We start from the raw sequence: 11,601 nt of genomic DNA, 5'->3' as shown, positions 1-11,601 counted from the left end.
GTGTTAGGCCTATGTTATTATAAGTATTTACTATGGTTTTGTAATTTATATACTTTATATTTTTGTACTATTTGTTAAACTTATATATAATAAATGATAAGAATGTATGGAGTTTTTTTTTTAAATTGAAACACATCCCAAAAATATTTAATAAATCAGTGCAAAAAACCGAGTATTGAATAAATTGAAATAATTGAGTAAATAAACTGAAATACATCCCAAACAACAGTACAGTACCAAGAACGAATAAGTTAATTGAAATACGCTGCAATTAACGCACTACATTCACTGAGAGACGCGCTTGGCGTTCCATAGAAATGACCGGCAGCTCAACTTGTCGGCGGCTCAACCGGTCATAATCCATTTACGTTTGGCTTGTGGTGTATTTCAATTAACTTATTCGTTATTTGTACTATTTTGTTAAATTATTTAATTAAATTATTTATTATATATAAGTTTAACAAATAGTACAGAAATAAAAATACTGTATATGAATTATAAAACCATAGTAAATACTGTATAATAACATAGGCCTAAAACACATTTAAATTTATTATTTATTATTCATGCAAAATCGTATTAAAAATGTAATAACTTGATTATTTTTTACGTTTGGTTTGCGGTGTATTTCAATTAACTTATTCGTTATTTGTACTATTTTGTTAAATTATTTAATTAAATTATATTTATTATATACCATTATATACTGTATAATAAATGATAAGAATGTATGGAGTTTTGTTTTTTTTTTACTATCTGGCAAGCCGACTGAATTAGACAGATGACTATAAACAATAAATTTAAATGTTAGGCCTATGTTAATATACAGTATTAACTATGGTTTTGTAATTTATATACTTTTTATTTTTGTACTATTTGTTAAAGTTATATATAATAAATGATAAGAATGTATGGATTTTTTTTTTTACTATCTGGCAAGCTGACTGAGCAAATACGGTACTCACAAAATTTAAATTAAAACGATAGAAAGAACAAGTAAATAAATTGAAATACATCCCAAAAATATTTAATAAATCAGTGCAAAAACCGAGTATTAAATAAATTGAAATAATTGAGTAAATAAACTGAAATACATCCCAAACAACAAATACTAGGCCTACAATCCGGTTCTAACCTAGGCTAATTAATTGGGCTAGCAAGGGCCTAACCTAAACAGACAGTATCTGATTTTTGCTGCGGCTCGCAATCTGAACTTTTTGGGAGTAGGTTAATGACCGGTATATAGGTCACACCCCAAACTTCGGGGTGGAAATCGCATATAAAATTACAGTATTTATGCGGGAACATGATACTTTAAAAATGCCAAGGGCTATCTTTATTTTTTTTAAACCCATTTTTAGCCCAATCTAAAGAGAGAGGGCTTATATGATGATTCTGAGCGAATTTTGAAGTCATTTGTTTTTCTATCTCTTCCTTCGTTTGTGACGCGATTAGTCCGATCTTGCAGTAATATTTATTTTTATTTATTTATTTAAAACATCTTTATACAGGATAACATTTCAGAATGAACTGGTTTTCAAATGGTCCTGTATTAGACCAATTAAAAAATTAAAATGAGATAAATATATACATCGGAAAAAAGAGGAATTATCATCAATCAAATATAAGAAAAAATAGAAAGACAATCATAACAGAAGAACCATAAAAAGTCCTATACAATTTTAAAAATTTTCAATTTTTGAAAATGCAAGAAAATGACAAACAGCAGAAAACCATAACATAGCCTATACAATTAGAAAAAAAAATCCATCAATCATTGAAGAAATGCTTTTTATATTGTGATTTAAAACTGTTTATGCAAGTAGATTGTTTAATAGAAAAAGGTAAATTGTTCCACACTTTAGCCCCAGCAGTTTTAAAGGAACTTTCCATAGCTCTGCAGTTTAAGACTGGTGGTATAACATTAAGTGAATCAGGCCATCTAGTTGAGTATCCGTGTCGATCAACAACCATATCTAATTCGTTTCATAATCGTAGTGGGGCCAAACCATGTATAAATTTAAACATAGACAAGCCAAAACAAAACTACGTCTTTCGTCAAATAATTTCCAGTTTAATTGTTTAATCAGTGATTCACCATGATAATTTTTATAGTCGAAATTATTTAAAATAATTCTTGCCGCTCTTTTTTTAAGCTTTGTTAGTATATTTTTATTTTTGTTTGATGTATTTCCCCATACTGAGATTGAGTAGTCAATACATGGTTGAATTGTAGTTATATATAGTTTTACCAATAGAGATTTATTGAGGGTTTTCGCCAATTTACCTAACATATGGATTTTATAGCTAACCGATTTGTTTATATTTTGAATGTGATAATCCCATTTTAAGTGTTCATCAATTTCAATGCCTAGATATTTTATATGTTTAACTTGTTCTATTTCGGTTTAATTGACTTGGATTCTCAAGCTATCATGTTGTATATTGTACTTGTTCCTGATTAACATAACTTTAGTTTTATCAGCATTAATTGTTAGCTTATTTCCTATGTACCATTTTTGAATATTATCAAGCATACCTTTTATTGAGTTTGAGATATCCGTACCGATGTTTGCAAAGTGTTTACTGAAATCATTACAACCTAAATCAGGGGGAATGTTATTTTTACCAGTGGCTTTGTTGAGTTCATTCCATAATTTTCTTGGGTTTTGTTTATATTTGATTTCAACCTCATTAAAATAATTAGATTTGGATTTCCGAATAATATTCGTCACTTTGTTCCTTAGTGTACGGTACTCATCTTAAAGGCTCTCAGCAATTTTTATCGGCTAAACACTTTACATAATCACGTTCATAAATCAAGTTGGTAATGTCTAGAGTCATCCAGGGGTTAAATCGATCTTTTACTCTCATTGTGTTTATGGGCGCATGTCTGTCGCTTATTTTAAGGAAGGAATTTTTCCATTTATTCCATTTAGTTAGAGCGTCATCGTCTTTGTTCAGGTTTTTAAATGTAATACATTCTGTTAGGTCAGAAATAAATTTGCTCTCATCAAATGATTTGTAATTTTGAAAAGTATGTGTTTTATGCATTGGTTTTGATATGTTTGTGTTAATGCATATAAATTAAATAGTGATCGATAAGTGCAATACTTGCAACATTAGTTAGGAAATGTAGATCTGGAATAGTGCACAGGATAAGATCAATGCATGTTGAAGTCTTGCTTGTAATTCTTGTTGGTTTGTGAATAAGTTGCGTTAGGATAAATGTATTTTCTATTATATTAATTGGGTTAATGTGTAAGTTTATGTCTAATTTTTAATCAGCATTTAGATCTCCCAGTAAGATGATATGGAAGATAAGGCCTGGGGAATTTAAAGTATGAAGAGTTTTTGCGAAAATATTGTCGGGAAATACAGTATGTGAAAAAGTATGTTTTTATATCATACCTCTTAACACTAAGGTGGGTTGCCTATGAAAGCGTGTTCCTCATTGATCAGATTGCAAATCGGCTGTATACATTGTGTTTATCAACCAATCACGGCCTGGAATGGTAAGCTTTGCGGCTAATAAATGCGTCTGCACGAGTCTAGTTGGTAGCGAAGAATGAGCTGTTTTGTGGTGCTTGCAAGGGTGGGTGGTCCAGGTAGGATGGTCACCAATGAGTGATTCTATTCTAGCATCGCGTCATCGCACAAATCTAAAGCTACCTAATTTTGTATAATGTAGGCCTACATCATAATCCCATCATCCCATTAAAAATTAAAATAAAATTTGATGTTTGGTTAAAACATACTTTACTTTATATGTTCTACTAACTGGTAGGCATACTAATCAATGGTCAATTTTATTCAAATATTAAAGTTCAGCTCCCGGCTCAGCTAGTCAAAGTTTCTGATTTTCATCCCATAACAAACCAAAACAGTTATCAAGATATGTGATCATACTACCAAAAGGTAATAATAATAATCGACTTATATAGCGCATATTGTAGACTAACCTATGCGCTTTACATTATTACCCCTGGTCACTGGATCAAGCACATTGAACAACACTCATGCCCCATAATGTTGCAGCTGTAATCAGCGCATGGTTGTGTTTAAACCTACTAGGTACCACTTGTACTCCTGGGTGGAGCGAGACAACCACAGATAAAGTGGGTTGGGAGTCCAAGCCACAACCGATGCACCAACCACTTCTAAAGGTTCACTGATTAATCTCAGATAAGATAGTATAATAGATACTCCAAGTATTGAAATGCACGCCATCATGTCGGGATTCAATATTTTGACATTATTTAATTTTGATATCAGGAATGAAAAATTATCCTTATTTGCAAGCTTGCACAAGTACCAAAAGTGTTTGACCAATCTAAACATTACCCCTAGTAGGTGAGATAGCTATGAATAATCTAAAGATCAAAGCATTCTTAGCCTACTGATCAAAGCTAAGCAAAGCTCCCTTGAAGCTTTCAGCTAATGTAAGTAATGGCTGTAGCCTATTTATAGCAGACGCTTCTTTAAACAATAGTATAGACCAATTTTGCGACCCTGTCAATAATGTTAGTACTGTATTAGAAAATATTAAACCTAATTTATTACTTACATTACAGGCTACATTATCATTTTTAAGTATACCTTATAAACCTAAACATATTGGAATGCCTCACAATTTTGTATGATCATTTATAACACTATCAGATCATGAAGAATGTTCTTTAAATCTAGTTATTAAGCATCTATCTGTCGTACCAATATAATTACTATTACAACCTGGACATTTAAAATGATAAACAACAGAGCTCCTATATTCCTTAGGGGTTTGATCTTTAGTAGATATAAAGTGAGAGACATTTTTGTACTGCCATGTTATTAATTTTACCTCTGTAACTAAGCGTTTCTTTACATAGTTGAAGCATCTACGTAAAAATGGATTCACCTGTTTTTCCTAGATAAGGCAATCTAACCTAGATCTTAATCAAGCTATCATCTGTAGGCCTATATATACATTTAGGTTCATTTAATTTTTTGAGTACATGGTTAACAACTTTTAAAGGGTACCCATTCCATGAAATAGATTTTCTAATGTTACAAAATTCAGCTTGAAGTTTATCTGGAGTACAAAGTTTGTGGGCTCTTGAAACTAAACTACGAATCCAAGAAATCTTACGTTTTCATGGTGCAAAGTTATCATAATGGATATATTGACCTGTATGTGTATTTTTACGATATAGTACTCATGCTTCCTACGCTGTTGTCAAATTGAAAATCCAGAAAATGTACTAAATCACTGTTTTCAAATGATTCAAAGGTAAAGTTAATCTGTTTAAAAGCATTAAAGTGATCATATAGAATGTGATGAAAATCATTGGGTTTAGTTAGCAATAGTGTGTCGTCAACAAAACGAGTATAAAACTTAATACAGGGTTCGTACGCGTCCTTAAGTTCCTTGAATGTCCTGGAAAAACAAATGAGCATTTTCCAGTACTGGAAATTTAAGATTGTCCTTGAATGTCCTGAATCATTTACCATTAATTGAAGTACTACAAGTTGCCTAGTAACTGTAAATTGAATGAGAAACGTTCCAACAATACTCTTGAAATCAAAGTCAGAAAGAATGTCATTGCTTAAAATGGCCGACTGGCTGGTTCAGACAAACTTGTGCGATTCAGTGAATGGAGTTATTCGCCTATGTTTTAGTAAAGGCGGTGCTTTTTAAAAAATCTTGTATATTAATTATGTTTGCATTTAATTTTAATTCAGACATTTGCTTTCTGTTGTGTTTTATAAACAGTACTGAAATACTAAACTTTCAATCAGTTGAACAGGTCTTGTCGCACATGCTCAGCCGCGTGAATTCGCTTTGGGTAATTCATCACTCTCCAGACGAGCACACTTGTTTAGCATGAATGGCCAGGTTTTGGCCCTATCCCGCGCAAGGCAGTTAATTAAAAATTAAAGTAACCATGGGAACGTGTACTTCTACAGTTATTTTCTTAGTGATTGGTGTTTAAAGGGCATTTACTGTTAGAAGTTCTTGAATTTAGGGCAAGATATTTCGTTAATAATTATGTTTCTGAAGTTTACAAAATCATTGAAAAACAATGCTGGTTGGCAGCAGATCAGTGCCGGTAGGATGGTGCCGTTAACATTTTGCTGTAGAGTAGATTATAAAAGTTGTAGGCCTACAACTAAATATTAATAATAATGTTATGTCCAATAGTAACGAATAATAATAAATAATACAGTATAGTATAATGATGTGTTGAGAATAGAGTATAACCATTAAATTGATAATATAGTACATCATTCGTTTATACAACATTTATAAACACCTAAATATATAATAAATGAGATGCATTAACATGGTTCCAAATAACGCTGGTCTGCCGGCCAATGGCTAGTAAAATGCATGGCGGACCTGTTAATTATCCCAATAACAAGTCCGCGTGACCAGTTAAAATGTCAATGAAAGTCTGACAAAATACCTAAAGCTTAAATCATTCACCTCTTAACAATGTCTTTACAAAATATTACACACAGATAATGTCAACAAGATCGCTATTTTCTGTTTATTGTCATGTTAATGTCCGCTACAAACAGCCTTGGTCTCAGTCATTCAAGGTGAACCGATGAACATCACGCACTAGCCTAGACCATGGAGGAATCCATGGCTAGAAGTACAGAGGGAAATCACCTTCTCCGCATATTATAGCGACAAGCAGTTGATTTCCGTCTGTGTGAGCACTGTGAAGTTAAAACATCCATGTCATGTATCCATCCCACAATGCAACGTGGGACAAAAAGTTAATAAACAACGCAACGATTTCCAGACGAAATAACGCAATAATCACACCCTGTAAATGAACCGTTCGTACAGTCAAAATTATGCCTTCCATTGTTTTAATAAAGTGCATTATCGCCTATGAATACTTAAAAATCGACTGTAATCAACCTGAAATGAAAAAGGAACTCAAAGCAATTTTTTCTACGACGACTCTTTTTCAGTAGACGTTTAATTTGGATTTGGTATGTCATTAGATTCATATATCAGTCTACATGTAAATTACACTCACATTCCCCAAAAACATTGCTAATTACGGAGGGAATTTGCAGAGAATGAAATTTTAATTTGTTAGATTTATTTTTAGATTTTACTCTAAAACAAAACCATGAGGGTTTCTTATTCATTTTAATAAATTTGTTTAATTAAAAATTTATCGGTTTACACTAAGCTTGTTCCTGTCAGCAAGCTGTCACGCACTATGAAACTTTGGGCGATCTGACATCACCACAGCCAAGCACATGGGATTTTTGCCCAGCAACATGACTCCACGAAAAAAAACTAACCAATTAGCGGACAGAGTTTAGGAGGCGCGATTTGATATTTACAACAAGTCGCATTGTGACCATGAAGAATGTGTTTACAGTTTAGAAAAAAATGTCAGACCGAAAATGCACGGAAAAATAATATAACAGCATTCACTTTATTGGCTTAGGCTAGGCCCTAACTGGCCTGCCTAATTCGGAAAAGATTCAATAAAAATGTTCCACAAACCGATCTTTCCGGAAAACAAAAAAAACATCGTAGCGAACATCGTATTGTGAGAGTGCACTGTACATACAAATAGATTTCGGTATTTATATTTCGCGGCATAATTTCCCATACAGAGACAACAGAAAGATTTTTCTGTATCTGTCGTCAGTGTTACTTCATCGGTGAGGGGCAGCATGATTAGCATGTCAAAAATATGGTACTTGGGCCTTCCAAAGTTGGCAAGATAGTGGCTAGTGAAAGGGATTGAGGACCAGTAAAAATATTAATTCACTATATATTAATGTCCTCTTGGCTAGTTAAAAAAAACCTTAAAGGGAAACCCCTGATTAACGCCTCCGCAACGTACACCCATCGAAGGCTATACATGTCAACTTCGCCATAGCTGTTCGCTGAACAACCACCCTAGACAGGCGGAAACCCACCCCGCGGCACCAAAAATTAAACCAAGTTATTCACGCGCCCCAGTACCACAAAAGACACTGTCACGTTTAAGCAAAGATAAGACCATTGTTGTACGCGCACATTTATGTTGCCGAGGGGAGAATTCTACTTCACTGTAGGCGATCACCCCGCCTTACTTTACCGGTACTTCCCCATACTTGTGGGAATTCCTTTGCTTACAATCAAATTTTACACATGTGAGAAAAACTTAATTTCTCACCTCCGAATTAGAGTTTGATAAAACTTAATATACACTCAACTAACATGCATTTAAATGTAGTACAGCATATATGTATGTATATATATACTGTATATATATGCCGATATTTTACTGTTAAGCTATATATTGTATCCTTGGAAGTTGGAAAATTTGACCTTGAATGTCCTGGAATTTTCCTGGAAATTTGCTTGTTTAAAAACGTACGAACCCTGTTAATAATACCCGATTCTATAAATTTAGGAACCAATAGACTCTTCTAGTTCAGTCATTTTGGCTAAAACTGGTCCAAGGGGTCAGCCTATTGAAATGCCATCAGTTTGTTTATAGAATTCATTATTACACGTAAATACAGTTATAGTACAGCAATCCCTAAGTAGTTTCCTTAACATATTTTTCTTAAGATTAGTAGATATCAATTTCTTATTGTAAACCCTATCAAGATTTATATTTTAATGGGGTGGTCTTATTTACTAGACGACAAGCCGCATAGGCTGGATGGGTAATACGTTTAGTAGATCAGATATTATGGAAAATGTAAGCTATCTTTTTCGAATTCTTTTATGTGTATTAAACCACACATTCAAATTATTGTGTATCAGAAAGAGTTTTTATGTATTTTTGGGGTCTATACGTATGTCATACCATCACCACTCCATAGTTATTACAGTTTTTCTTATTTGTGGAATATATTGTTTGAAGGTTTGCATGGCGAAGTAATAATATATGTTAATGCTTGCAGTACACCACATTGATAGTTCTGAGAAGAACTGTTGTTGTTGGTTGACAATACCTTGACGTTTCGATTAAGCTGCTGCTGCAATCGTCTTCAGGAGAATAACATCTGAGAATAATATCAGATATGATTCTCCTGAAGACAATTGCAGCGTAAATACAGTTTTAGTACAGCAATCCCTAAGTAGTTTCCTTAACATATTTTTCTTAAGATTAGTAGATATCAATTTGTTATTGTAAACCCTATCAAGATTTATATTTTAATGGGGTGGTCTTATTTACTAGACGACAAGCCGCATAGGCTGGATGGGTAATACGTTTAGTAGATCAGATATTATGGAAAATGTAAGCTATCTTTTTCGAATTCTTTTATGTGTATTAAACCACACATTCAAATTATTGTGTATCAGAAAGAGTTTTTATGTATTTTTGGGGTCTATACGTATGTCATACCATCACCACTCCATAGTTATTACAGTTTTTCTTATTTGTGGAATATATTGTTTGAAGGTTTGCATGGCGAAGTAATAATATATGTTAATGCTTGCAGTACACCACTTTGATAGTTCTGAGAAGAACTGTTGTTGTTGGTTGACAATACCTTGATGTTTCGATTAAGCTTGCTGCTGCCATTGTCTTCAGGAGAATAACATCTGAGAATAATATCAGATATGATTCTCCTGAAGACAATTGCAGCAGCAGCTTAATCGAAACGTCAAGGTATTGTCAACCAACAACAACAGTTCTTCTCAGAACTATCAATGTGGTGTACTGCAAGTATTAATATTAACATATACTATGAAAGTTGTTTACCCAGTATCATGAGACTAAGGTCCCAGCATCATGAATATTCAATCTGATAGCAAGGAGGAGTAATCCTCCAAGCTACCAGAATGCTGTACGAGAAGGCTGAGAAAATTGCATTGGGATATGTTATAGTCAAATTTTATCCGGCTGATGTTGGTGTTGAATATATAAAAATACAAACCCTATGAAATGAAGTTGTTTTAGGGTAAATTAATTTAAATTAATAATATACATTTACTCTTAAACCATTTTTATTATTAATGCAAGTCTTAATATTTGTTGGTTAAATGTAAAATAATTTTTTTTATTACAAGCTGTTTGATAGTTGTCTCATTTGCATAATTCACCAGACCATCACAATGATGTAATGATAATGAATATTCATTGTCAGACACTACAAAAATCATGAAACTGCTGAAGTGACACCATAGCAATGCAACTTCTAGATAGCATATATATCTTTCACTCAGGCTATGTGTGGCAGGCCGCACAGCACCAGCTTTGGCATGCGGTAACCTACTACTCACTAGGGGTAGGTCCAGAATCGCAAACACTTTCTTACATCAGCAATGTGTAACTAATATTACACATTTACTTTTAAACCATTTTTATTATTCATGGAAGTCTTAATATTTGTTAGTTAAATCTAAAATCATTTTCTATTACATGCTGTTTGCTAGTTGACTCATTTGCGTAATTCACCAGACGGATGTAATGATAATTAATATTCATTGTCAGACACTACAAAAATCAGGACCATTTTTATTATTAGTGCAAGTCTTAATATTTGTTAATTAAATCTGAAATCATTTTTCTATTACAGGCTTTTGCTAGTTGACTCATTTGCATAATTCACCAGACCATGGTCTCATTACAATGATGTAATGATAATGAATATTCATTGTCAGACACTACAAAAATCAGGACCAATTTTATTATTAATGTAAGTCTTAATATTTGTTAGTTAAATCTGAAATCATTTTCTATTACAGGCTGTTTGCTAGTTGAATCATTTGCATTATTCACCAGACCGTGGTCTCATCACAATGATGTAATGATAATGAATATTCATTGTCAGACACTACAAAAATCATGAAACTGCTGAAGTGACACCATAGCAATGCAACTTCTAGATAGCATATATATCTTTCACTCAAGCTATGTGTGGCAGGCCGCACAGCAGCAGCTTTAGCATGCGGCAACCCACTACTACTCACTAGGGGTAGGTCCAGAATCAGGCGAACACTTCTTACATCAGCAATGTGTAACTAATATTACACATTTACTTTTAAACCATATTTATTATTCATGCAAGTCTTAATATTTGTTAGTTAAATCTGAAATCATTTTTCTATTACAGGCTTTTGCTAGTTGACTCATTTGCATAATTCACCAGACCATGGTCTCATCACAATGATGTAATGATAATGAATATTCATTGTCAGACACTACAAAAATCAGGATCATTTTTATTATTAATGTAAGTCTTAATATTTATTAATTTAATCTAAATTCATTTTCTATTACATGCTATTTGCTAGTTGACTCATTTGCATAATTCACCAGACCGTGGTCTCATCACAGTGATGTAATGATAATGAATATTCATTGTCAGACACTACGAAAATCATGAAACTGCTGAAGTGACACCATAGCAATGCAACTTCTAGATAGCATGTATATCTTTCACTCAGGCTATGTGTGGCAGGCCGCACAGCAGCAGCTGTAGCACATGGTAACCAACTACTGCTTACCAAGGCAAAGTCCAGAATCAGGCAAACACTTCATACATCAGCAATGTGTAACAAATATTACACATTTAATTTTAAACCATTTTTATTATTAATGTAAGTCTTAATATTTGTTAGTTAAATCTAAAATC

The 11,601-nt window shown here is 33.0% G+C and overlaps 1 long non-coding RNA gene across 7 annotated transcripts in view; it reads left to right on the top strand.

The window, feature by feature from the left end:
- Positions 1 to 11,601, top strand: part of LOC117117582 — a 20,690-nt gene that overhangs the window by 1,417 nt on the left and 7,672 nt on the right. For 2 of the 7 annotated variants that reach the window (XR_004446922.1, XR_004446919.1), the window contains exons 2-4: positions 10,543 to 10,662; positions 10,712 to 10,941; positions 11,080 to 11,199. This is a non-coding gene — a long non-coding RNA (uncharacterized LOC117117582). The remainder of the gene's footprint in view (positions 1 to 10,542; positions 10,663 to 10,711; positions 10,942 to 11,079; positions 11,200 to 11,601) is intronic. The other 5 variants (XR_004446926.1, XR_004446921.1, XR_004446920.1 and 2 more) reach the window with 4 other exon arrangements.

The sequence above is a fragment of the Anneissia japonica genome, unplaced genomic scaffold, assembly GCF_011630105.1.
Source record: "Anneissia japonica isolate Jap-2015-1 unplaced genomic scaffold, ASM1163010v1 scaffold287857_len828801_cov194, whole genome shotgun sequence".
Taxonomy (NCBI): Eukaryota; Metazoa; Echinodermata; class Crinoidea; order Comatulida; family Comatulidae; genus Anneissia; species Anneissia japonica.
The sequence above is the reverse complement of the archived record's forward strand: the minus strand, read 5'-3'. Positions and strand labels throughout refer to the sequence as shown.